Raw genomic sequence first — 25,991 nt, 5'->3', positions numbered from 1 at the left:
ATCATGTAGGCCCTGTGAGGATTTACAATGTCCGGTGATTACCTCTGAAGCACCATCCAGGGCAGCGCCATGTCCCGAAGACGCCTCCACCTCTCATCTCTTCCTGCCTTTCCCCATACCCTTTGTCCATTATGTCCACTTTTCCCAATCCAATGCCACCTCTTCTATGTGGACACTGGATTGGTTGTGTCCATTGCACCTTTATGTCAAGAGGAGGCTCAGATTCCACCTGGATGCTGGATGCAATCCTCCCATTTTCAGTTGTAATCACTCTAGGCTCCATGGTGTGGTGGTTGTCCTTCTTCACCTCCATCTTAGCTGAGTGTGGTAAGTCCAATAAATCAGATTGGATACATTTTTTTAAAAGATTTATTTATTTCTCTCCCCTTACCCCCACACCCCCTCCCCCCCCATCCCAGTTTTCTTGTTCTATGTGTCTATTTGCTGCGTTTTCTTTGTCTGCTTCTGTTGTTGTCACAGCATGGGAATCTGTTTCGTTTTGTTGCGTCAGGTCTCCGTGTATGTGGCGCCAAGGGCAGGCTGCACTTTCTTTTGCACTGGGCGGTCTCCTTAAGGGGCACACTCCTTCGGCGTGGGGCTCCCCTACGCGGGGGACACCCCTGCGTGGCAGGGCACTCCTTGTGTGCATCAGCACTGCGCATGGGCCAGCTGCACATGGGTCAAGGAGGCCCGGGGTTTGAACTGCGGACCTCCCATGTGGTAGACGGACGCCCTAACCACTGGCCCAAGTCCGCCGCCCTGTATGGATACATTTTATTTTTTAATTTTTTTAATTTTTTTAATTTTTTTTAATTTTTTAAATTTAATTTAATTTTATTTACTTTGTAATAATATTACATTAAAAATATATATATATGAGGTCCCATTGAACCCTACCTCCCCCACCCCACCTCTCCCCCCCCTCAGCAACACTCCCTCCCATCATCATGACACAGCCATTGCATTTGGCAAGTATATCTTTGGGCACCCCCGCACCCCATGGTCAATGGTTCACACCATGGCCCACACTCTCCCCCATTCCATCCAGTGGGCCCTGTGAGGATTTACAATGTCCGGTGATTGCCCCTGAAGCACCATCCAGGGCAGCTCCATGTCCCAAAGACGCCTCCACCTCTCATCTCTTCCTGCCTTTCTCCATACCCATCAGCCATCATGTCCACTTTTCTCAATCCAATGCCACCTTTTCTATGTGGACATTGGATTGGTTGTGTCCATTGCACCTCTATGTCAAGAGGAGGCTCAGATTCCACCTGGATGCTGGATGCAATCCTCCCACTTTCAGTTGTAATCACTCTAGGCTCCATGGTGTGGTGGTTGTCCTTCTTCAACTGCATCTTAGCTGAGTGTGGTGAGCCCAATAAGTCAGATTGTAGGTGCTGGAGTGTGTTGAGGCTCAGGACCTGGCTATCACATTGTCAGTCCAGAGATTCAAATCCCCTAAATATATCTTAAACCCCGACACTAACTGCACCTCCAGCACATTAGCATGAAAGTCTTATGAAGAGAGATCCCATCTGAGTCCAGATTCGTCACACATAAACACCAGTTCCACAGAGGGGCCATCTGACCTGGTAGTTAACCCCATCGGCCATGACCATAACTCCCATGGGTCTCTTTAGCCCTCGAAGGAACCGATATCTGGGGGTTGTATCTGCTTTATCTGTCTCTCTGACTCTGCTCAGTTGTGCATAAGGGCAATCCTTCTGACAGCCTCCAGACTCTTTTTTAGAGACTCGTAGCCATATAAACTCATTTCTCCTTTCCATTTCCCCCTTACATTAGGTCAAACAGCATTTTAAAGTCATGTTATTTTATGTAGACAGGGATATTCCGCTGATCCGCGTTGAACCTTCCGTATGAGGTCATTTTCCAGTTGCGTCATCAGTTGGTAGTTGATAGTGGTCCCTCGGTGCCAGGGAGACTCATCCCCGGGTGTCATGTCCCACGCTGGGGGGAAGGCATTGCATTTACATGCTGAGTTTGGCTTCGAGACTGGCCACATTTGAGTAACATGAAGGCTGACAGGAGGAAATTCCCAGGCACAATGCTGCTCTAGGCCTTGTTCTTATTTTAGGCTTATCAGCTCCCAAGCATAGTCATTAGCGTTATGGGCTCACTGTTGAACCCTCACTCCCTCCCGGTCCCCGCCACTGTACCTGGGAGACTGTCGCTGCTCCCCTAGGGACCACGACAGAGCACCACTGGCCAGGAACCCAGTACCCCCCCCTGCTGTGGTTTTTAATTGTTGCCACTATGAGTATATCCAAACATTGCCATGCACCCTGGACATATGTTCTGTACAGCTCCCTGTCAGCCATATATCCCCTGTCAATGGTATCCCATACCAGTATTCCTCCATTGCCATTGTTGAAACACTCTGTGATCCAGAACTCCCTGAAATTTGAAGCCCAATATAATGTCAGGGTCCCTTACTAGGAAATGGCATATAGCTATGGGTTTAAAGGTTATATAAAGAATACATGTTGACTTGGAAAAAATTCTACATCCTATCTTTCCCCCCCCCCTAATTATTGAGCTTCTCTTCGCAGGAGCCCTAGACCACAGCAATGCATATATATAGTATACAGCACTCCCATACATCCACCACAAAACCTTTCCCTTCCACAGCGATACTCTTACACCCTATTTACATCATATTTACTTAACGTAATGTACAGAGTCTGAGACAATAGCTTTCAAACAAGGTGACATTTGTGCTTACATTGTGGTGCATACTTTAGGATACACAGTTTTTACATTCTTAGTTATCCTATGTTTTACATTATGGTTTACATTATCAGTCTGTCATCTCCTATATGTTATGCTGTAATATTACATGTTTTATATCCATCCTTGTGTACTCTCACGAAACTCCTCTCTTACCCCCCATTTACCTTGGTTACACACATTTAATGTCCATTTTCCCTTCCACCTTGGTGCCCACAGTGACAGCCAGCCTCCGTTTCCCAAGGAGCCGCTTCCAGATATAGATGGAATAGTGTTCAGGGTTGTATGGATACATTTTAAAGACACAACTTGAAAAGCAAATTCTTGAATAGTAAATAACTTGGTTGGTGTTATTAAAATGTTGACTCTTTGACTTTTGAGTTATGATAAAGGAAATAAGTGATTGCTTTCTCTCCTAGAAATATATTGCTGTTATTATTCACTCTATTTTCCTTGCTTCTGAAGAGAAAGTTTGTCACAAGGCTTAAATGTTTTAATAGTTGTTTTGTTTCAAAGTTGTGGAATCTTTGAAAGTTCAGCCAAAAATGCATGCGAATGTGAAAATGTGCAGTTTCTCTTAATTCTGATTTGTGCTTAAGGTTTTTGGCTTTAAAGAAGTTGAAACAGTGGTAGTTGCCTCCTTCAAGTATTCGTTAGATGTTTGCTGTCACAGTGATGGTTTTATTTTTTAGATTATTAGTATAGGTAGGTTGGTCCTTACGACAAGTGAGTCATTTTTTTACAGTGTGCATTGCTGTAATGAGTGGATTTTACGGATACTTCATAATAAATTGTATTCCTACATTGTAAAAAAGATAGGGGATGATGTGGGAGTGGGAAGGGGACCCCTCATACTTTTCATGTAACTTTTCTATAATCTAAAACTTTAAAAATAAAGTTTATTATTTTAAAAAAGGTGATTCTGGTGTGGTCTTAAAATGAAATAATGTGTTATTAGAAATAGGAAGTAAGAAATTCCTTATTATAAAGTGGCAGGGGAAGTAGTAGAATTTTGTTCTGTTATTGGAAGAAGGCAGAATATTTAAGTGGCAAACTTGGATATTTATCTTATAAAATTTCCAAGCAAAGCATGGAAAGTATGGCCTTGTTCTCCTGTTCATTATAGTAAATTACAAGAGAAAAGACATACATTGAGGACTGCGATTTTAAGATAAAAGGAAACATCATTTATTGATTTGGTAAATTCTCAATCTATCAAGAGAGATTTCCCTGGAGATGGGAGTAAAGTGTGGCTGAACTGAAACATTGTCCGGTGATAAGGTATGTGATCACTTAATGTTCAGCCACTTTACTGCCTGATGATGACAGAGAGGGGCTTTCAGTCTGCTCATTGTGGATTATGAGATCAAGACCCTGGGGTTTGAAGAGCATGGGGACACTTCCCCAGCATTCAAGGAGGGCTTGGTTGACTCTCCAGGGATCAGAGAAAAATTGGACACCACACAGATATTTGGAGTGCAGTAGCACAAAGCCTCGAGTCATAGATTTAAGAGTCAAGGACTCTTAAACCTTGAAATCTAGTCTAATATGTCCAAACAACTGGATGCCATACCCTCACTAAATTAACCATACCAAAAACCCCTCATGAACTTCTCTGTGCAGATGGTTTCTGATGTACTTCCCCATCATATTCTTCCTGACAAATCAACCCATCAATTAAATCTCCCCTAAAAGATCACAGATTCCCCATTTCTACTTAGACTACTTCCAGCTTCCCCAAAACAATGGCTTCTGAAGAGAGAATACCTGTAGCCTTCTTTTTTGTCTTTCATCCCTACTTGAACCTGAGTCCTTGCCAAAGGCGTTGGTAGATGACTCTCTTGCCATAGCAAGTTACACTTAAATAGCCTCTACTTGTTCTTATTTGTTATTGTATGTTCCCTGTGAGGTTAGATTTCAGCTCACGTTCCATACGTGGGCCCCTTTGTAGGACGTCTACTTTGAACTTGTCTTGTTCTATTGGTCCAGCTGCTTCTGTGAAATGTACAAGGTGGAGGTGACTGGGACCTGGTCTCATGCTCCCCAGTCCTATCCCTCAGCAGCAACCAGATTCCTGGACTTCAGATGACGTAGCTGAAGATTTCATGTCAGGCCATCAGTCCTTCAGTAGCTTGATGTAGTGATTATCAAAAGCAAACTCAGAGACAAATAGTCAGCAGTTCTGGTAAGGCTGAAGTAATTGCCTTGCCAGCAAGTGATTGGTGGGTAAACTAATACAATGAGGTCATGGTGTCAGATATTCTTTCAGTGCACCCACTCAATGGGAGGACCTAATTCAGGCTTGGTGGGTGGAACCATGCTCAGACTCCACGGTATAAGCTGGAGGAATCCTGGATATGGATATAGTGGACACCGGTAGTGAAATACCGGGAGGACCATGCAACCATTCAATCTGACTTCCCTGGACTCTCTGGACATCAGAATAGCTTTCCCTAGTTTGGAGGGGATTGCCCAGTTTAAATACTAACACATTTCCTTGAACTTTACAATGTTCAAGATTGTTAGCAACTTTTTAAACTAGATTATGTCCTAGAAATTAGAGCATTTGCCTCTCAATTTGATGGGGAAGAGATTTTCAAAGAATTGATAAAATTACATAAAGCCAACCAGGATAAACTAACAGAAATCAAAAGAGGTCGGCAGATTTCGAGACAAAGGAGGTAGTAAAAAATGAGACATGAGGAGAATTGATTTGCTTTGACACCAAGAATGTTTATCATATTGGTCATAGTTTTTTAGTTGTTCACAGGTTATATCTTGAAGGGAGATGGGATGCAGTACTTTTCAAGAAGTTTCTCCATGTTGGGTTGGAATGAAATAACCCAGAAGAAGCCTGGTGCAGGACTGTGTAGCTGACAGCGCCTTCTGGTGTTCACTCTGGGTGGCCCAGGTTGCTTGGTCCTGGGTCTTCGTTACTTTTCTGTGGACTTGAAGATTTGGGTAGAGGAAAGCCTTCAAATAAACTTCCAAATAAACAGTTACTTTGCTCTATGAAGAGGAGAGAACATGAGGACAGAAGATATGATAAAATTGAGGTCGTCAGAGGACCCTAATGAAGCAGACCGTTTCAGCTGCCCAAGTACATATGGACTCTGTCTGGAAACTCCTTTGCACCCTGAACTGTCACTCCTTATGGAGCAAATGTCCTCAACAACTCCTCAGCCCAATCCTCTGTTTTCATGTGAAGAACCAGGAGTCTTGAGATGCAGAACAATCAGTGAGAGTGGGTCAGAAACTGCTGTGCCCATCCCCTTAGCTTGCTCTTTGTAGAAGCAGAGAATCTGAATGTCGAATGAGCCAATATCTAAAAAAAACTTCAGTATTTATATTATGTATATCCTCTTGGCTCTGTTTCCCTGGAGATTCCTGACTATTACAGGGTACTGGGACATTTTTAAAGTGTCTCTTTGTATAGTTTTTTTTTTTTTAATGGCTACACTGGGTATTACAAAATATATATATGAGATTTATATCAATCCACTTCTATCAACACTTTATTTCTTTTAGTGAAGTGTTGAAAACCTTCCTCCCATTTAGGTCCTTGAACCTTCCCTGCTCTTAAATATCATTTGTGTTGAATTTAAGATGGTTTTGTAATTTTTTCCTATTCTTTTTCTTTTCTATAGAGAAGTTGTATGTTTACAGAAATATCATGCAGAAAGCAGAGTTTCCATATAACCCCCTATACAGACTCGGTTTTCCCTATTATCACTTTGCAGTAGTATGTTACTTTTGTTACAATTGATGAATTTGTATTATAATTATACTCTTAACTATAGCCATCAATTATTGTTTATATGAAGACTCACTGTTTCTGTTGTGCAGTTATGTTTTTTAAAAAAGTTTTGGGGAACTGGACATGGATCAACTGATAGAACATCCGCCTAGCATATGGAGGGTCCAGGGTTCAATACTCATGGCCTCCTGGCCCAGGTGGTGAGCTGGCCCACGCGCAGCGCTGCTGCATGCAACGAGTGCCCTGCCACGCAGGGGCGCCCCCGTGTAGGGGAGCCCCACGCGCAAGGAATGTGCCCCACCAGGAGAGCCGCCCCATGTGAAGAAAACCCAGCCTGCCCAGGAGGGGAGCCGCACACAAGGAGAGCTGATATAACAAGATGACACAATGAAAAAGAGACACAGTTTCCCAGTGGTGCCTGACAGTGCAAGCAGACGTAGAAGAACACACAGGGAATGGACACAGCGAGCAGACAATTGGGGGGGGGGGGGAGGGGCAAAGGGGAGAGGAAAAAAAAACTTAAAAAAAATATTTGGTTCTAGTACTATATATACAACCTAAAATTCCCCCTTTAGCCACTTTCACATATAATTCAGTGGCGTCAACCTTCATGGTGCTGTGCTCTCATCACACCATTCATTACCAAAATTTTCCATCACCCCAAACGGAAGCTCTGTTCCAAATAAGCATGGACTCCCCATTCCTTACTACCACCTAGCTTCTGGTAGCCTACATTCTAGTTTCTGACTCTATGAATTTGATTTTTCTAATTATTTCACATCAGTGAGATCATACAGTATTTGTCCTTGTGCATCTGGCTTATTTCCCTCCAATGGTATCATCAAGATTCATCCATGTTGTCATCTGGATCAGAATGTCTTTCCTTTTTATGACTGAATCATATTACATTGCATGGATATAGCACATTTTGCTTATCCATTCATCTGTTGGACATGTAGTTTGTTTAGTTTTTGTTTCTATCATCAAATGTCCATATAAAACTCATAAAGACTTATATGTACTCATTATTTCTACTTTTTAAAAATTGCTCCTTCTTGTTCCAAATTCTTTCTTTAAAGGATTTCCTTTTATGTTTGAATAACTTCCTTTAGCAAAATTTTAGGGTATGTCTACTAGTGTCAAAGTCTTTGTTTTCCTTCTCCTGAGAATGTCTTTATTTCCCATTTATCCCCAAAGGAGAATTTTGCTTGATATAGAATTCATGGTTGACCCTTCTCTTCTTTCATCACTTGAAAATGTTGTGCCACTTTTTTGTGGTCTCCATGGTTTCCAATGATAACTCAGCTATAATTTGAATTGTCTTCTTAAAAAAATTTTTAAACTTTTTTACTGTACTTAATAAATTATTTCTATTTGGCTGCTTTCAATATTTTCTCTTGCCTTTAGCTTTCAAAAGTTTAATTAAAAAGTTTAATTAATCAATCTTGGCATTGATTTCTTTGGATTTATCCTGTTTGGAGCATGCCCAACTTCTTGTGCCTGTACGTTTGTGTCATCAGACATGGGAAGTTTTCAGACATTATTTCTTTCAATATTTTCACTCTCTTTCTCCTCTCCTTATGAGACTTCAATGATGCAAATGTAACATATTTTGTTCTTGTCCCACCAGTACCTGAGGTTCTATTCAATATTTTTCAATCTATTTTTGTCATATGTACAGATTGTGTGAATTCTACTGATATGTCCTTGGGTTCATTAATTGTACCCTCTGTCATCTCCATTCTGCTACTGAGCCCATCCAGTGAGTTTTTTCTTTGCTATTGCATTATCAGTTCTATAATTTCCTTTGTTATTGTTTTTTTAATAACAGCTATACCTTTGCTGTGATTTTCTATTTTACCATTCATTTCAAGAGAATTTGTAATTGATTACTGAAATCTTTTTTTAGGATAGCTGCATTTAATCCTTGTCAGATAATTCTAACACCTGGTTCTTTATTGTGTAGATATAAGTTGATTTTCTTTTCTCTCTTAAGTTGTGATATTCTTGGTTCTTGGTATGACACGTTGTACCCTGGATATTTTGTGTATTATGGTAGGAGACTCTGAGTCCTATTTAAATCATATTTTTTAGTAGGTAGGCAACGCTGTTTAGGTTTACCATGTGGGTATTTGGCTTCCTTTTGTGGTTTTAATGGTAGTTTAAATTTCAGAGCTTTTGCAGTACAGTTTTGGCCTTCTTGCCTTACCTGGTGCTGCTGGGGCTCCCCCTGGACCCTGCTGGTGCCATCCAGGGTGGGGGTGGGTGGATGAAGTTTTTCTGGGCTGGGCCACAGCATATCTCTTGATGTCAGAAAGTGTATTATCAGGTCCCTCCTGTTTGGGTTCCTAAATGCCTTTGTACCTCTAGGAAGGAAGGCAGTCTCAGACGTTTAGGGACAAAGAGGGTTCTTGCGTTAGCCATGTGTGACTAGGTCTTCTTGCCGGCCTGCCTGCCTGCCCCGTGCCTCTAGTCAGGGCAGGGGTCTTCCAAGCCTAGCCAGCACATCCTGGTCAGGGAAGGGAGTCTTAGACCTTCAGAGCCCAAGGAGAAAGAGGCATCCCAGGTTGGGCCACTTGTGTGACTGGGTCCTATTTGCCAGTTTTGCCCACTCATCTTGGTCCACCTTGGTGGGAGAAGAGAGTCTTGGGCCAAGCAAGGAAGAAGAGCACTTTCCCTGGCTGCTTATTTATTGGTAGACTCCTGATTAACCTCATACAGATGAGTCAGGCTCACCTGCCTGATATGGTCAGGGTTCTGGTACTATCTGAGGGATCAATCTGAGCTGCCTTCTGTTGCTATGTTGGGGGTTGGGAAACGCTAGGTGTGTGTGCCCTTCTTCTGTTGGCTGGTGGTTACACGAGATGCCCTGCCAATGTGTTGTTCCTCCAGTCCTGGAGTCACAAACCTTTTCTCCTTCTTTTAACCACCTTCTAGAGTTCTCCTTTAGATTGTCTCTGGCATTATTTTCAGGGTTTCTAGTTATGTTTAACGGAGGGGAGCAGGGAGAAACTGGTCTACACCATCTTATCTGGACTGCAAGTTCTTCCAGATAAATCTTAGCAATTTCCATTAAAAACATCATGGTGATCTTGGAATTTGTTAATTTGGGTCCCCATTGATAAGCTTGAAGAAAGCAGTTTTAGGGAACCCACTCCAGTTGTAGCAGAAAACTGAATTATTGCCCCCATTCTTCACTCTCCTCCCAGTGTATGTATCATGCAGCCCCAGTCTTTGTCATGCCCTCCCATTGTTAGCAGGGTACATTTTCCCACCCCTTGACTCTGGGCTCAGTGATTTCTTGCTTTAGCCTATGGGATATAACAGACATGTGCTATTGGTTTGTTCTCTGTGTCTCTGCCATAACCAGAAGTAAACCGTCCTAGTACAGGAGTTGCCTCCTCAGCCTGAGCCCCAGAAAGAAGATAAATGCATCAGACCTGAATCCACCTCAGAGAGCAGCCAAGCCTAGACCTCTAACTTGAAGCCCAGCTACCCAGACGAGCCCTGCTCAGATCAGTGGATTGTCAATTAAGCCACAGACTCCTGAGCTAAATTACTTCTTATTTCATGTGACTAAGATTTTGTGGCCATCTACAGCATTATTGTGGCCATAGTTAACTGAAATAAACCGGTCAGCTCCTGCAGGAGATGTGCCTTTCTGTCCTTTTCCTATTTCTTCCTTCATGCTCTCTGGGAGGGGCTGCAGTGATCATCCTGACCTTGGGGATGGAAGCCCTGTACTAGGATAAGAAACTGGCGGCTGGAAGAACCTGGCCTCCATGCCAGCCCTGCACCGCCCACCTCCAGACTTTCTTTGTTTAAGTCTTCAGTATTTGGGGATCTCTGTTTCATGGACCCAAACCTAATCTGAACTGATACAAAAAAGATCTCTACATTGAAAAATACTATGACTAATTTTCAGTTCTCATTTCACTCACATCTCCAAAATTGAACACTGCATTTCCCCCGGTATAAATAAGTGGCAACTGAAAGATTCCATGTTGTCAGACCAAAAAATCTTGGACTCATCCTTACCTCCATCAGCATATTTTATTGACTCAAAAATGTGTCCAGAACCCAACAACTTATCACCATTTTCATTCCAGTTCAAACCAGCAGCTGTAACTATTGAGTTGCTTTCACTGGTGTCTCAACTTAAGCTCTTTGTCTAATACAAACTATTCTTGACCCAGCATTCTATTATTTATTTTTTTAAAGATTTTTAAAAAGATTTATTTTTTATTTATTTCTCTCCCCTTCCCCCCCCCCCCAGTTGTCTGCTCTCTGTGTCCATTTGCTGTGTCCAGCATTCTTTTAAACATGTTAGAGCATGTTATACCCCTGCTCAAAATCCTCCAATTATTTCCCATTTACTAGGAATAACAGCCAAAGTTCTTTTTATAACTTTCAAGACCTGGACCAGCCAGCCCTCAGTTACCTCTCCAGTTTCCTCTCCCTCCTCTCCTTCTTCACATTCCACTTTGCTACCAACTCACACCCAGGTCAGGTTTTTGTACTTGTAGGTCTCTATCTGGAACTCCCTTCCCCTTTGGTCACATGACCTCCCCCTCTCTTCATTCATGCCTTTACTCAAATCCACCTCACCTACCCTGCCTGCTCTACTCAAAATGGCGCACTCCACCCTGTTACTGTTTCATCTTACCCAGCTTTTTCTTTCTTCTTTCTGTTATCATATTGTATGTATCTCTTTATTTCCCATCTCTCCATAGATTTTAAGCCTCATGGCACCAAGACTGTGTTTCTTTGTTTAGTTTTGTCTTTGTGGTTGTAACTCTAATGCCTAGACCTCTGCCTGGGACGTAGTAGGGCTAAATAAATAAGCATTGAATACAAGAATCTCTATCTTGAACACAGACACACAGTAAAGTATGTACATATTCAGTTATGGAATCAAAAGGTGAGAAGTAGAACTAGCATTTCAGAGTGATTAAGTTGTCTACATGACAGAACTAGAAATTATACTTCCTGACTCTGCAATTCAGCAGGCATTCACCTAGACCAGTGGTGCCCAGCTTACTTCCATTATTGCTCCCCTAGAAAGCCTTTTTTTCCTTATCTCCACCAAAAACACACATAAGAAATTTTAATACCACAAATACACAGTGTATCTGTTTACAGAGAGTGGCCCTTTGGAGGGCACAGAGCATTGTAATATTCAAGTAATTCGCTCCCCAGGAATCAATTTTTACCCCACAGGGGGGCAATGTTGCCTCCATTGGTAATATAATCTGGACTAATGTAATTTGATAATGGCAGTAGATGAAATAAATTTATTTTTTCTGTAATCTGAAGAACTTTTGCTATCTGTTGCTCATACATACATATTCCCAGTTCTGCCTCTGACATAAGGTAGCATTATACTTCTCCTCTACCCACTTCAAAGCTACGTGAGGCCATATGACTTGCTTTAACATAAACTATAAGTGGAAACGCCCTGTGTTACCTCCAAGGAGAAGTTTTGGGGCCGGTGCATGATTCTCCCCTCTCTTCATCTTGCTCCTGTGACTATGGAAGCACATGGTGAGGTGATGCCTCCAATAGCCAGGATCCCTGAGTGATGATCCAGAGCTTCCTGATGGCTCACAGTGGATCGTTTATGTGAGTGAGAAAGAAATTTCTGCTGTGAAATGCCACTGAGATTTGGGGGGTTGCTTCCATGTAGCCCATCTTGACTGATAAAGCATTATTGCATGGGGAAAAAATGTTGGATGCATAAAATTAGCTACTTTTCCCATTTTAATTTTAATTTAACACAGCCCTCATGAGGAAAATATACACAAATATATGTATTTTTTTAAATCCACAATTTTATTTATTTACTTTTCAATAAGTTTAAATCCTTGAGGGGTACAGCATCACATGGATTCGGTGTCCAACAGTCTCAGCTGGAAGGTTGCTTCAGAACTTAGCACAAACCATGCCACTATTTCCATGAGCACGAGTTACCTTTCCCCAGATTACTCTGGTTTTGCTAGGTTTGCCGCCAGGCATCACTGTGTTGTTTTTTGCTTTGTACACATAAGCCCATCTCTTGCCCAAATAGAATTCAGTTTCGTCTCGGGCATAAACGCCTTCAATTTTAAGAAGGGCTGTGTGCTCCCCTGGTTCTGGAGTCCCCGCTTAGAGTGGATCAAAAGTGGCTTTGGACCACAGCCTCCCATATTTGCCCTTTTAGAAGTCCTGTTCCCAGCAGGCCTCCAAAGGCTCCAAGATGGAGGAAAGAGCCACAAATATAATTTTTGGAAATTATTTTTAAATTTCAATTTTACTGACCTTATTATTTATTAAATTTAAAATCACACATAAAACAAGGGTTAGAGCTTTAATTCAAATATAGGTTGACACGTGGGTAAATGCCGAGGTTGGAGGGAGACCTGCCAGGGCTTTCTGAAGGCTCAGTGCTTTCCACATTTTCTTTGCAGGGTATGTTGTACTGGATCATGGACTTCATTAACAATTTAAAACAATGTGTGTTCACTGAATTTGTGTGACCTTTTCCTGTAACAATCTCAAGGCACCGAACTTTTAGCACATCCTTCCTCAGTAATTTTACATGCAGAGAGGATGAGAAGGTTAGACAATTACAGATGTCCACTAGCCAATGTCAGCAGGATGTATGAGGTGCCAGTAGAGGTTTTCTTTCAGGTATTAGCAATCAGAACGTAAAGCTCCAATAGGGCTGGGGTGAGGCAAGAGGCATGCTGGGAATATGGTAAATAATCCTGGGAATTGGGGCAGTGCAGCCAGCCTTCTCAGAGGATAGGAGAGGAAGCAGTAAAGGGCAGGGCTTTCAAAAGTAAAACCAAAGGGAATGAAGTAGACTTATTCTTATTCTAGCAATGGAAGAACTCTTATCACTGATGTAAACGCAGTGGCCACCAGAGGTTGTGAGGGATAGGAGAGGGAAGAATAGGTGTAACATGGGGCATTTTTGGGACATTATATTTGTCCTGCATGACCTTGCAGTGACAGTTACAGGTCATTGTGTATTTTGTCATAACTTACAAAATTGGGTGTGACAGAGTGTAAACTATAATGTAAGCTGTAGTCCATGGTTAGTAGCAGTGCTTCATTATGTGTTCATCAATCATAACAAATGTGCCACACTAATGAAGGAGGTTGTTAATGTGGAAGTGTAGGAGGGGGAGGGAGTGGGGCATATGGGAATCCCTTATATGTTTTATGTAACATTTATGTAACCTAAATCTTCTTTAAAAATTAAGAAAATTGTAAAAAAAAAAAAAAGGAAAACCAAGGGTTTTTATCAGCAAAGATGCCTAACACAGAATCCTCACCAGCACTCAAATATATTCAGCCATCAAAGTGTGTAAAAGGTAGAAAAGTTACCCTTTGCTCTACTAATTACTGTTTGCCCCTTTCACTTGACAAACTTTTGCAAGACTCTATGTAAGTTCACCTTTGCCTGATATTCTATAATACACAGTGTAGTTTCTAGTACTGGAAGTGTATCTGGTCTGGAAAATGGAGCCACCGCAAATATGCAGGGAGTAAAAGGGTTTGATATGGGAATTAGGGCTTCACCTATGTGGGAGGACAGGGAAGGTCTGCACAGGGCAGCGGAGGATGAACAAAACAACCCACATCAGCCTGAAAGACTGGAACAGGAGGGAAGCTGGAGTGAACACAAAGGCCAAGAGCCAAGGCCTCTGGCCACCGTGCCCTCTTAATGATGATGGCTTAGCACTCCAAACCCCATGCACATTCCTCCCATGGGCAGCAGTCCAATCCTGAACTGTAGAGGAAGGAGCATTCTGGAAGCCATGGTGCCCAGCCTTGGCAGGGAGAGGTGGTACTGCCAGGATGATGACAGATGATCCAGAAAAGCAACTACACAATGAAAAGGGAACTTCATTTACTGAAAATGGGTCTATTTATTTTAACCGGTAACTGCGGAACAGGCTAACATCAGGAATTCCGTTTAGCTATCTTTTTATTTTGTTAAGAACAAAATATCAGCTGATGCATTTATGAAATCTTTTTCATCTGATTTTAGACATGATTTTGCAACAAAGAATGTCCTGTTTTTAATGATCAAAGGCAGTGTCCCTGCCTTACTGCCTGGTTGATCAAGGTGAGACAACGGCAGTGTTTTGAGTGATCTATTGTGTGTTCATAAAGAAATTAAAGTTGCTCTCTCGTGGCATTAAAAATTATTCAGATCTAGCACATTAAAAATCCAATCAACTGTGACTTACCCTAGAATTGAAAACTGGCTTGCAATACAAGTTTATAATATGTCAGTGGATCTTTAAACTGTTTATCTGCAAATAATCTAGCTTGAGAGGGCACAAGGCAAATGTCAAATACAAGTAAAAGAAAAAACTTGCAAACTTTGATTAATGTTTCTGCAGTTATTTGGGATTTGAGGGTTCTATGATGATAGAAAGGAGTCCACTGCCTCTTGTGGTTTAGAAAAGCCTGAGAGAAGAGAGGAGGAGGAGGAAGGGGTGGGGGAGGAGGAAGGTAGATGGGGAGCAGGAGGGAGGGAGGGGAGAAATGGGACATAAAGAATGGCAGGGAAGGTTCCTGCAGTCAGAGAGGGCCCTGCAAAGGCACTAGTAGAAGAGGGGAAGCTTAAGGGAGCTGGGAGAAAAACCCTCTGACCAGGTTCTGTACTAGAGCAGAAAAGAAAAATGCTTTAATTGGTTCTAGTAATGAAGACTAGCAAGAGACTTGCTCAATTGCAAAATTCCTTTTTCCTCCTAATTCATCTTGAGTATGTCTGTGTTGATAATATTTGTTTAACTTAATATCCTAGCTTTTAGCCATTTTTAGAACTAGAGAAACCTATTCCTTGAACAGGAACAAGTCAGGATTTTTGTGGCTCCTTTCCAATGTAGGCACACCTTCTCCTTTTGGATGGCACGGAACTCTACCATCAGCAGGTGACAACTCAGAACTGTGCAGGTGAGAGATATAGTAGAAACTGTTCCTTTCAAGCACCAAAGAGCATTGTAATTATGATAGTTTTTTGACATTACAGGAATAATCTGTTTGGAGTGATTACACAAGTCCTAAAAGATGAATTACCGACAGTTTGTTCCAAGTACTGCTCTAAAATAGTCCCAAGTGCTGATTCACTTATAACCATAGCATTTCGTAGGTCTTAATTTCCCTTTAAGATCCACTTTAAAATTCCTATGTACGTGGGAAACTACAATAATTCTGTCCATTTTAGTTATTTTTATCACACTGGGTCCTAGAGTTATGACCTGTTAGTTGAAAAGGAACTGGTAACCATCTGTTTACAATGAGACTCCGCGCTCCCCCCCCACCCAGCGCCCCTTCTGCACTTTATTGAGCTACCATCCTAGGTTCAGCCTTTTATTATGTAGAAGAATATTTAACTCACAACCTGCGGGGGGCCGGCAGTTCTCCCAGCGAGGGGTCCCCACTCCTGGCCAACGGATCCTCGTGGACGTCAGGCGCGGACCGGTTGTGGGGGACGGGGGACGGGGGACGCTGGGCTCCGGAAGGCGCACTGTTGGGGCCCGGGACAGCCCCGCGGGACGCGAGCGCGGTGGGGGCGGGGCTTCTGACAGGGGCGTGGCCGCGCTCTTAGCCCCGCCCCAGCAGCGCAGCTCCGCCCCCGCTCCGGCCCCGCCCAGCGCGCGGCTCCGCGGCTGCGCCGTTCAGAGGTCCAGGTGTTCGGGGTCCGGCCTCGGTGACCAGTTGCTCAGGTCCTGGCGCGGACGCGCGCGGGGCTCCACGTTGCGGGGAGGGCCATGTTATCTGACCGCAGGGCGGGCGGCCGGGGGCGAGCGCCGGGACGGAACCTCAGGCGGAGCGCGCGGCTGCCCCCTCAGGTGCCGGGTCGAGCGCCGCTGCGTGGCCCGGGGCGTGTGCGGGCCCGACCTGGCGGCGGGCGGGCGGGGGCGTCCGCGGCCCTGGGGGCGGGGCGGGCGGGCGCTGCGGGAGCCCGCGGGCAGCGCGGCAAACCCCGCTAGCGGCCTCTCCGGCGGCGTTAGGGAGCGCCCGCCCGCCCTTGCGGGTGTGAGGGCGCGGGTCCCGACAGCTGTGCGCGGCGCCGCGCCCGTCCTGTCCCCTACGCGGCTTGGGGCCGAGGGAGGCAGGGGCTGCCTTCGCGGGCGGCCGGTGGGCGGCGGGGGCCTGCGGGCGGGCTGGGCTGTGTGCGGGGCGCCGTCAGAATAAGAGGTCGCCGGCTTTACTTGCGCCTGCAAAGGTAGTATCTTCAATCTTCGGAATTTTTTCAGACACGGATAACTTGTTTATTCTGTAAAAGTTAATTTAATGAAATTAGATAATTAAAGCTGCAAACCTGTTTATGGATGTACCACCTTTTGTTATTCATGCACTGTTTGATAGACATTTGTATTTTTTCCCCAGTTTCGGCTCCCATGAGCTTGCCTTAAGATTCGTTGTACAGACATAGTTTCATTTGTCTTGGATAGATTTCTCGAGTGGAATTAGGAACAATTATGGTAAGTTTATGTTTTCAAGAAACTGACAAAATGTTTTCCAAAGCTGCAGCACCGTTTTGCATTCTCCAGTTTTTCCACATCTCCTTTAAGAGTTTGTATTATCTTTCTTGATTTTAGCCGATTTAGTATGTATATATGATAACTCATAGTAGATTTTAATTTGTATTTCCCTAGTAATGAAAAGAATTGAATGTTTCGTCTTTGGTGAAAGTGTGTTTACATATTTTCCCATTTTTAAGTGCTGTTATTTTTCTTCTTTTTAACAAATCAATTTTATTGGTACTTATCAACAAAGCATACAATTCATCCAAAGTGCACAATCAGTGGTATTCTGCACCATCACGTAATTGTGTGTTCATCACCTCAATCGTTGTTAGAGCATTTTCATTATTTCAATAATAATAATAACCAAAAAAGCAAACAAAATCCATCACTTCTCCATCTATGCTTCCCCTGCTCTTCACAGCCTCCATTTCTGGCTATTCTTGCACAAATACTTTTTTTTTCTCCTCTATAAAAATTGATTTATATTTACATTTTATATAAATGGAATCATAGGATATGTTATCTGGTATATTTGGTTCATAGTAATGCAGTCTTACTGTATTTGTCCTTTTGTGTCAGGATTGCTTCGCTCAACATAATGTCCTCCAGGTTCATCCATGTCAAATATTTTATGACTTCGTATCTTTTTATAGGTGGGAATATACCACTGTTTGTTTATCCATTCATCAGTTGATGGACACTTGGGTTGTTTTGGCTTCTGGCAGTCGTGAATAACGCCATTCTGAACATAGGTGTGAGGATGTCTATTTATATCACTGCTTTCACTTCTTCTGGGTGTAGACCCAATAGTGATAGTGCAGGGTCCCATGGCAAATCTATATTCAACTTTGCCCAACAGTCCTCCACAGTGGCTGTACCATTCTGTATTCCTACCAACAGTGAAGAAATACTTGTCCAAATCTCTGCTTTCAGTTTTTTTGGATATATATCCAGAAGTGGGATTGCCAGGTTATATGGTAATTCTAAGTTTAACCTTTTGAGTTACTGCCAAACTTGTTTTCCACAGCCAGTGCATTATTTTACATTCCTACCAACAGTGTACAAGGTTTCCTATTTATATGCATCCTCACCAGCACTTGCTATTTACCAATTTTAAAATAGCCATTCGAGTGGGTGTGAAGTGATAACCCATCATGCTTTTGATGTGCCTTTCCCTGATGGCTAATGGACTTGAGAATCTTTTTATATGCTTATTCGCTATTAGTATATCTTCTTTGTAGAAATGTCTGTTTAACACTTTGCCCATTTTTAATGGGTTTCTTTGCCATGCCTACTTCCCTTGGAGGTTAGCCAGTGACTCAAGCTCTGTCTTCCTTCTCCACTTGCCACTGGCTATTTTCTTGATGTGAAAGTAGCCCCTCACCACTTGGCTGCTTCCTTCTCCTCATTTGATCCCAGCTGCATTCTTGTCTTCTCAGACTTAGGAAACATTTTTTTTCTTTTTTTTTTTTTTTGCGGTACCAGGGCTGGGCATTGAACCTGGGACCTTGTATGTGGCAAACTGCCACTGAACCACTGAGCCACATAGGTTCCCTTGAGTTGGTTTATTCATTTGTTTGCTTGCTTGTTTTTAGGAGGCACTGGGAACCAAACCTGAGACATCCTGTGTGGGAAGCAGGTGGTCAACTGCTTGAACCACATCCACTCCCAGCCATCTTTCTTACCTGCTCTGTTATCCTACCACTGATCTGCTCAATATGTATTTGCTGATTCTTTGTCTCTTGCTCACTGGATTGTAAACCACTCCTGTAAGGTTTACATTCATCTCTCCCTGCCCTGCGCCCAGTGCAGGGTCACATGTACAGTTATCACTCACTCACCATGTAAGAGAATGTGAAGAGTGGAGGACAGCGCCTGGTGCTCAGCACTTTCCACCGTCTGTACGATGACTCTCCTGGCTGGGGAGGTGCTTTCAGACTGTCACATTTGCAGCCCTTGGGTGTATTTGAGACACTCATCACAGGCTTTGAGTCAGCCCAGCTTGGGTGGAATTGTGAGTCTTGTGAAGTCATGTTCACAGTGGGTTAGCCTAAAGTCAGACTTCTCTGTACTTAGATCCTGACGTACTTCATGGGTCAATTTAGGGAAAGTACTTGAGATCTTTGTGCCTATCCCTTGTCGGAGTCACGGACCCGAAGGGTATCGGGAATGAAAGACAAAGAGAGATTGGGATCAGGCGTTCTGAGAGCATTGAAGCCTCAAGCTCATCAGACAAGTTTATTAATATCAGGGGCTTCTTTATATACCCCAAGCAACCGTGAGAACCAGCAACTATTCTAGCTAACTATTCCCATAATTTCGTTAATGAAAACACAGTGCACAGTGGATAAGAGAGTAACTAAAGCCTAAGATGTTCTATTATGTTATTGAACCAAGTATACTCATAAATCTTGTTGCCCAGGTTACTTGAGATATCAAGTCTGGGTTCTGCTGGAATGTTATGTTTCCCAGAGAGATTAGCCACCTGCACGTACATCTCCAGGGACAGCATGACCCAGTGGTCAGAAAGTAACTTGCTACCATGGAAACAGCATGCCTTTGTTTCCCACAATCTCTCATCTGTAAAGTGGTGATAATAAAACATACCTAATTTTTAGACTTTGTTTTATAATTAAAATCTAATTTTCTTGCCTGCCTCCCCAAATAAACTCCTTCCATCTCTAATCCTCAAAAAGTAGAGTGATGGGCCCAGTGGGTCCTATGCTTTTTTAAAGACAAATTGTCCAATGATATGTCATATCTTAGACATACACATTTCACTTTTTAGAGAGCAGGGGTGAGTTTTCATCCCTTGTTCACTCTGGTTCTAGCGCCTTAATGCCATGGCCATACTTTCCAGGTGAGCTGATTTGTCTAAACCTTAATTAAAAGCAAAAAAATCACCAGCTTCAAAACACTAAGTATATTATTTGTGTTTTATTGTGTGTACTCGTGGTGATGCATGCAGCCCTTTTCACAGACAGAGTGCCCTTCCCTGGGCCCACTGTCTTGGGCCTCCACCTGTCTCTCTCCCTCCCCAGGGCCCTCTTCTCCCAGGCTCCCTGTCTACCAATCCCTTCCCCAGGCCACTTTTACCCTGGGCGCCCCATCTATCCTTTCCCTGGATCCACTGTATCTTGAGCTGCCATCCTTAAAGTCTAAAGACATTTTTAATATTTATGTGTCAGGCTTCATATTCAGGTTTCATCTATTTTGCTACTTTCCCCACCCTATTAGCTGGGACATCAAAAACTTTAAAGAGTTAAGCCTGGCTTCTTCTGTCTCCAGTTCTCCAAGTCAGTGGCTTCTCTATACTTGACTTTCAGAGCAGACATATATTATGTAAAAGAAAAAGAACCAGGTTTTATTTCTAAAACATCTGTAAGACTGACAAGGAAAATAGGAAGGGCAGAGGACATCCATGGGCAGCCGTGGGCTCAGCCGGCTCCACGTCTGGATGGGCTGAGGCTCCTCTCCTGTCCGAGTGATCTGACTGCTGGGATCCTACCAAATGACAGCCCCAACCCCCAACTTCAGGAACAACACTGCAGGGAATGCAGAGGAAATGGAAACCTTTATGTTTGGGGCTCCAGCTGGCTCTAGCCGTGCAGAGAACAGGAATTGATTTGTATAACACATTTTAACTGCACAACCCCAGATCCAGCCAGCAGGAAAGTGGACAAGGCTGCTTCTTGAGATTCTGCTCCCTGAGGCCAGCATTAGCCTCTTAGACCCTGAGATGGTGGAGCCCCACCTGGAGAGACGGGAACGGGCTGAGGGCCCATGCAAAGCCCAGGCTTATGATGAAGGAACCCTGAAGGCAAGGCTGTGCCTGGTCGGTCGATGGGAATAAAGCTAGGAATATATGTTCATGTGAATCCAGGATGGCTCTGAGAGGTGCTGGGCCCTCCAGTGGAAGTAAGGGGCCCTGCCAGGGCAGGCTTCTGGGTGTCGGGCAGCATGTCGGGCAGTATGTGCCTCCAAACACAAGGTTCCTTTTAGGGGTGCTGGCTCCCACAATGGCAATAGGGGTGCTCTGGCTTCAGGACCCCAGGGCTTCAGGCCTAAGCTTACCCCATAGCAGTTTGTAGTGTGGGGCCCCCCTCCCTTCTGCTCTTATTCTGAGTGCTTCAGTGTTGGAGCTCAGATCTGTGACCTCCCCTTGGCTCCCAAAGCTCTTATGTGCTGCTGGAACCTCCGACCTGGAGCCAGCTGGGGTGGTGCTGCCAAATGTTGAGCATCACTGCCTCATATTGGCCTTGAAATTGGTCACAGCACAGGGCACATTGGTGGTGTATGCAAAATCAGATGCATTGGCTGTGCTAGAGGAGAATATGGGACAGGACTGGGGGTGGGATGGGCCCACAGGCCAGCTGGAGCCTGGCACGGGTGCCAAAGGTGGAACTTGTGGGTATCAACCCTCTGAAGCTAACTGGTGCTGCCCAGGGGTGGCTGGCCTTGAGGAGAGGTTGAGGTGGGAGCTGCCAGGTTTGCAGACGGGAAAGAATGGTCAGAGCTGATGGCTCCATGAGGCTGCCCACCAGGGACTCCAAATAGGGACTGGGGGGAGGCTCTAGGATTAAAGGGGTCTTTACACTTTGGGGTGGGGTTGCCGAACCCAAGTGTGGGCTGGCTGGGAGTGTCTGTGGCTGAGGCAGTGCTGCCACTTGGGGTGTGTGAAGGGCCTGGTCAGATGGGAAGAATGTGGTAGTGGAGCCAGTGGGAGGCTGGCAGAGCGGTAGGTGAGGGAGGGATGTGATATTCATCAGGGTGACCCCAGGGTTGGAAGACAGCAGGAAACCAAACCTGCAGATAGGCAGGTTGAGTGGTCATGGATTTTTTTTTTTCATTTTTCTTCATTTATTAAAGTATATCACTCATACATAAAATATATAAACAGAAAGTGTATAGTAATAGTTCTAAACTTATAAAACAAACATACGTGATGTCCTACAGTAGTCTCATACCTCACCCTACCACCAATGCCTTACATTGTTGCGAAACATTTATAACTAATGATTAGAGAGCATCCTCAAAATATTACTACTAACCAAAGTATCTTACATTTGGTGTACTTTTCCCCCAACCCACTTTATTATTATTTTTATATGATTTATTCATGAACATAGATAAATAATGTGTATAGTAAAAGTTGTGAACTTACAAAGCAAACAAGCATAACATCATATAGGGGTCCCATACATCAACCACCAACACCTTGCTTTGTTGAGACATTTGTTACAAGTTATGAAAGAATGTTGTCAAAATTTTACTACTAACTATAGTCCTTATCTTACATTTGTTGTATTATTCCTCCAATCTACCCTATTGTTACTTTTTAAATATATTTTTATGACAGAATTTGTAAACTTACAAAACAATCATGCATATGTGCACAATTCCCATATGACACCCCTGTCAATACAGCACACTATAGTGGCACATTTGTTACAGATTATGAGATAATATCGGATTATTACCAGGTCCATAGTTTACATTTGGCACACTTTTTCCATCCCATTATCAAAACAGTACATCTTAGGCATAGTTGCATGAATATTACATTATTACTGTTAACCACAGTCCATAGGTCATTCCAGTTGTATTTTTCCCATGCTTCTCCAAATTCCCACCACCCTTCAATAGTGATGTATATCTACTCTAGTTCACAAGGGGCACTCTTGCATCTGTACCATCAACCACAATTCTCATCCACCTCTGGGTTTACTGTGTTATTCAGTCCCTCAAATATTCTCTAGCTTTCTGTGAATTGAGATTTACATTCCTAGACTACCCTTTTTAGCCACATTCCCATTTATACACCAATTGTTACTACAGTGTGTTACCATCAACTCTATACATTTCCAGTAAGTTAATTAAAAGTTATACATACATTAAACATCAGTATCAGTAGTCCATCCCTGCTCTTTTTTTTTTAAGATTGATTTATTTATTTCTCTCCCCACCCCCTCCCCCCGATTGTCTGTTCTCTGTGTCTATTTGCTGTGTCTTCTTTGTCTGCTTCTGTTGTTGTCAGCGGCACGGGAATCTGTTTCTTTTGGTTGCATCATCTTATTGTGTCAGCTCTCCATGTGTGCGGCACCATTCCTGGGCAGGCTGCACTTTCTTTCATGCTGGGCAGCGCTCCTTACGGGGTGCACTCCTTGCGCGTGGGGCTCCCCTACGTGGGGGATGCCCCTGCATGGCACGGCACTCCTTGTGTGCATCAGCACTGTGCATAGGCCAGCTCCACACGGGTCAGGGAGGCCCGGGGTTTGAACCACGGACCTCCCATGTGGTAGACGGATGCCCTAACCACTGGGCAAAGTCCGCCACCTCAGCCCTGCTCTTATCTCCTTTAAGAATCCACCACTGACCACCAGGCCTTGAAGATATTTTCCTTTATTTTCTTTTAGAAGCTTTATGGTTCTTGATTTTATATTTAGGTTTTTGTTCTATTTTGAGTTAATTTTTATATAAATTGTTACATAGGGGTACTTTTTCCTTCATTTGGCTATAAATATCCAGTTCTTCCAGCACCATTTGTTGAATGGACTGTTCTGCCTGACCTGGGTGGGTTTGACAGGCTAGTCAAAAATTTCTTGACGTTAGATGTGAGAGTCTGTTTCTGAAACCTTCAATTTGGTTCTATTGGTCTATGTATCTGTCTTTATGCCAGTATCATTCTGTTTTTAACTGCTGTAGCTAGGTAATATGGTTTAAGGTCCAGAAGTGAGAGCCTTCTGACTTCGCTTTTCTTTTATAAGATGTTTCTGGCTGTTCAGGACCCCTTACCCTTCCAAATAAATTTCCATTCATTTAAAAAATGCTGGTGGAATTTTTATCAGGAATGCACTGAATCTGTATATTGATTTGAGTAGAATTGACATCTTAGTGACATTTAGTCTTCCAATCTGTGAGCATAGAATGTTCTTCCAACTATTTAGGCCTTTTTAAGTTTCTTTTAACAATGAGTTGTGATTTTTTTAATATAAGTGCTTTACAACATTGATTAAGTTTATTCCTAAATATTGGGGTTTTATCTGTCATTTTATTTTCACCACTCTTTTGACACTTTCAGTTACTGATATAATCTTCATTTTTAGACTCTCTTCTAAGCCTCTCTTCCCTGTTTTTTCTTTTCAGGCTGTAACACACTCTTTAATATTTCCTGCAAAGTTGGTCTCTTGGTTATAAACTCTCTCGGTTTCTTTTCACCTGTGAATATTTTTTTTTTTTTTTAAAGATTTATTTATTTTTATTTAATTTCCCCCCCCCTCCTCCGGTTATCTGTTCTTGGTGTCGATTTGCTGCGTCTTGTTTCTTTTGTCGGCTTCTGTTGTCCGCTTCTGTTGTCGTCAGCGGCACGGGAAGTGTGGGCGGCGCCATTCCTGGGCAGGCTGCTCTTTCTTTTCACGCTGGGCGGCTTTCCTCACGGGCGCACTCCTTGCGCGTGGGGCTCCCCCACGCGGGGGACACCCTTGCGTGGCACGGCACTCCTTGCGTGCATCAGCACTGCACATGGGCCAGCTCCACACGGGTCAAGAAGGCCCGGGGTTTGAACCGTGGACCTCCCATATGGTAGACGGACGCCCTAACCACTGGGCCAAAGTCCGTTTCCCTCACCTGTGAATATTCTAAACTCACCCTCAATTTTTAAAGATAGTCTTGCCAGGTATAAGATTTTTCTCTGACAGTCTTTCTCTTGCAGTATCTTAAATATATAATATTTCCTTCTTGCCTCCATAGTTTCTGATGAGAAATCAACATTTAATCTTATTGGGTATCCCTTATATATTATGCATTGCTTTTCTTTTGCTGCTCTCAGAATTCTTTGTTTTTGGCATTTGACATCCTGATTAATATGTGTCTCAGAGTTGGTCAATTCGGATTTAATCAGATTGTAGTAAGTTGTGCTTCTTGGACATGGGTATCCCTATCCTTCAATAGGGCTGGTTAATTTTCTACCATTATTTCTTCAAATAATCCTTCTGCCCCTTTTCTCTTCTGTTCTCCTCCTGGGACACCAATGACACATATGTTTGCATGTCTCTTGCTATCATTTAGTTCCTTGAGTCCTTGTTCAATTTTTTCCATTCTTTTCTTCATCTGTTCTTTTGTATGTTTGCTTTCAAAGGCCATTTCTTCAAGTTCACCAATCTTTCTGCCTCCTCAAATCTGTTACTTTATGATTTATGTGTATTTTTATTTTCATTTATTGTGCCTTTCATTCCCATAAGATCTGCTATTTTTCTATGTATGCTTCCAAATTCTTCTTTGTGCTCATCCAATATCTTAATATCCTTAATCTCTTTAGCCGTCTCATTGAAGTTGCTAAGAAGATTTGTTTGAACATCTGCGATTAGTTGTCTCAACTAATTTACCTCATCTGGAGGCTTATCTTGTTCCTTTAACTGACCATATCTTCCTGTTTCTTGGTATGGATGGCAGGTTTTTGTTGGTCTCTTGGCATCTGGCTTACTAGAAGTATTTATGCGTGGTGCAGTTTTCTCTTTAGTTTAGGGCTTTCTTGCCTTTTCTTCCTTGCTGGTTGTGCAGCAGAGCCAAGGATGTAGTTGGTGCTGTAAGCTGTGGAGGCTCAAGCTGCCCTCATTTCCTCAAGGACTGATGAAGTGTCTCCCAATTTTCTCCTTTGCCAGGTGTAGGGACAGAGCCACAGCTGTGTGTAATAATCCAAGTTTTTCAGGCCTCGACTGTAGTCACCCAGAGAGACTGATGAAGCTCAAGTCCTTTCTCCCCTGCCTAGGCGGGGATGGAGCTGCAGGTGTGGGCAACAGTGTAGGTCGTGCATGTCCAAAATGACCTTAGATGTGGGGCAGAAGCCTAGGCTAGGGCTGCAGGCTGCTCTGGGTGAAGCTGGTCTTTATCAGCACTATGATTTTCAGTCTTCCTAGCTTTATCTCATGCTGGGGTCCAAGTCAAAATGGTGTCTA

General features: G+C 43.3%; 1 long non-coding RNA gene across 2 annotated transcripts in view; it reads left to right on the top strand.

Annotated features, from left to right (window-relative positions):
- The first annotated feature begins 16,192 nt into the window (after positions 1-16,192).
- Positions 16,193-25,991, top strand: part of LOC101419714 (uncharacterized) — a 59,837-nt gene continuing 50,038 nt past the window's right edge. Inside the window, exons 1-2 of one of the 2 annotated variants that reach the window (XR_188563.3) lie at positions 16,193-16,230; positions 16,898-16,992. This is a non-coding gene — a long non-coding RNA (uncharacterized lncRNA). The other variant, XR_011650028.1, reaches the window with a different exon arrangement.

The sequence above is a fragment of the Dasypus novemcinctus genome, chromosome 11, assembly GCF_030445035.2.
Source record: "Dasypus novemcinctus isolate mDasNov1 chromosome 11, mDasNov1.1.hap2, whole genome shotgun sequence".
NCBI lineage: Eukaryota > Metazoa > Chordata > Mammalia > Cingulata > Dasypodidae > Dasypus > Dasypus novemcinctus.
The sequence above is the reverse complement of the archived record's forward strand: the minus strand, read 5'-3'. Positions and strand labels throughout refer to the sequence as shown.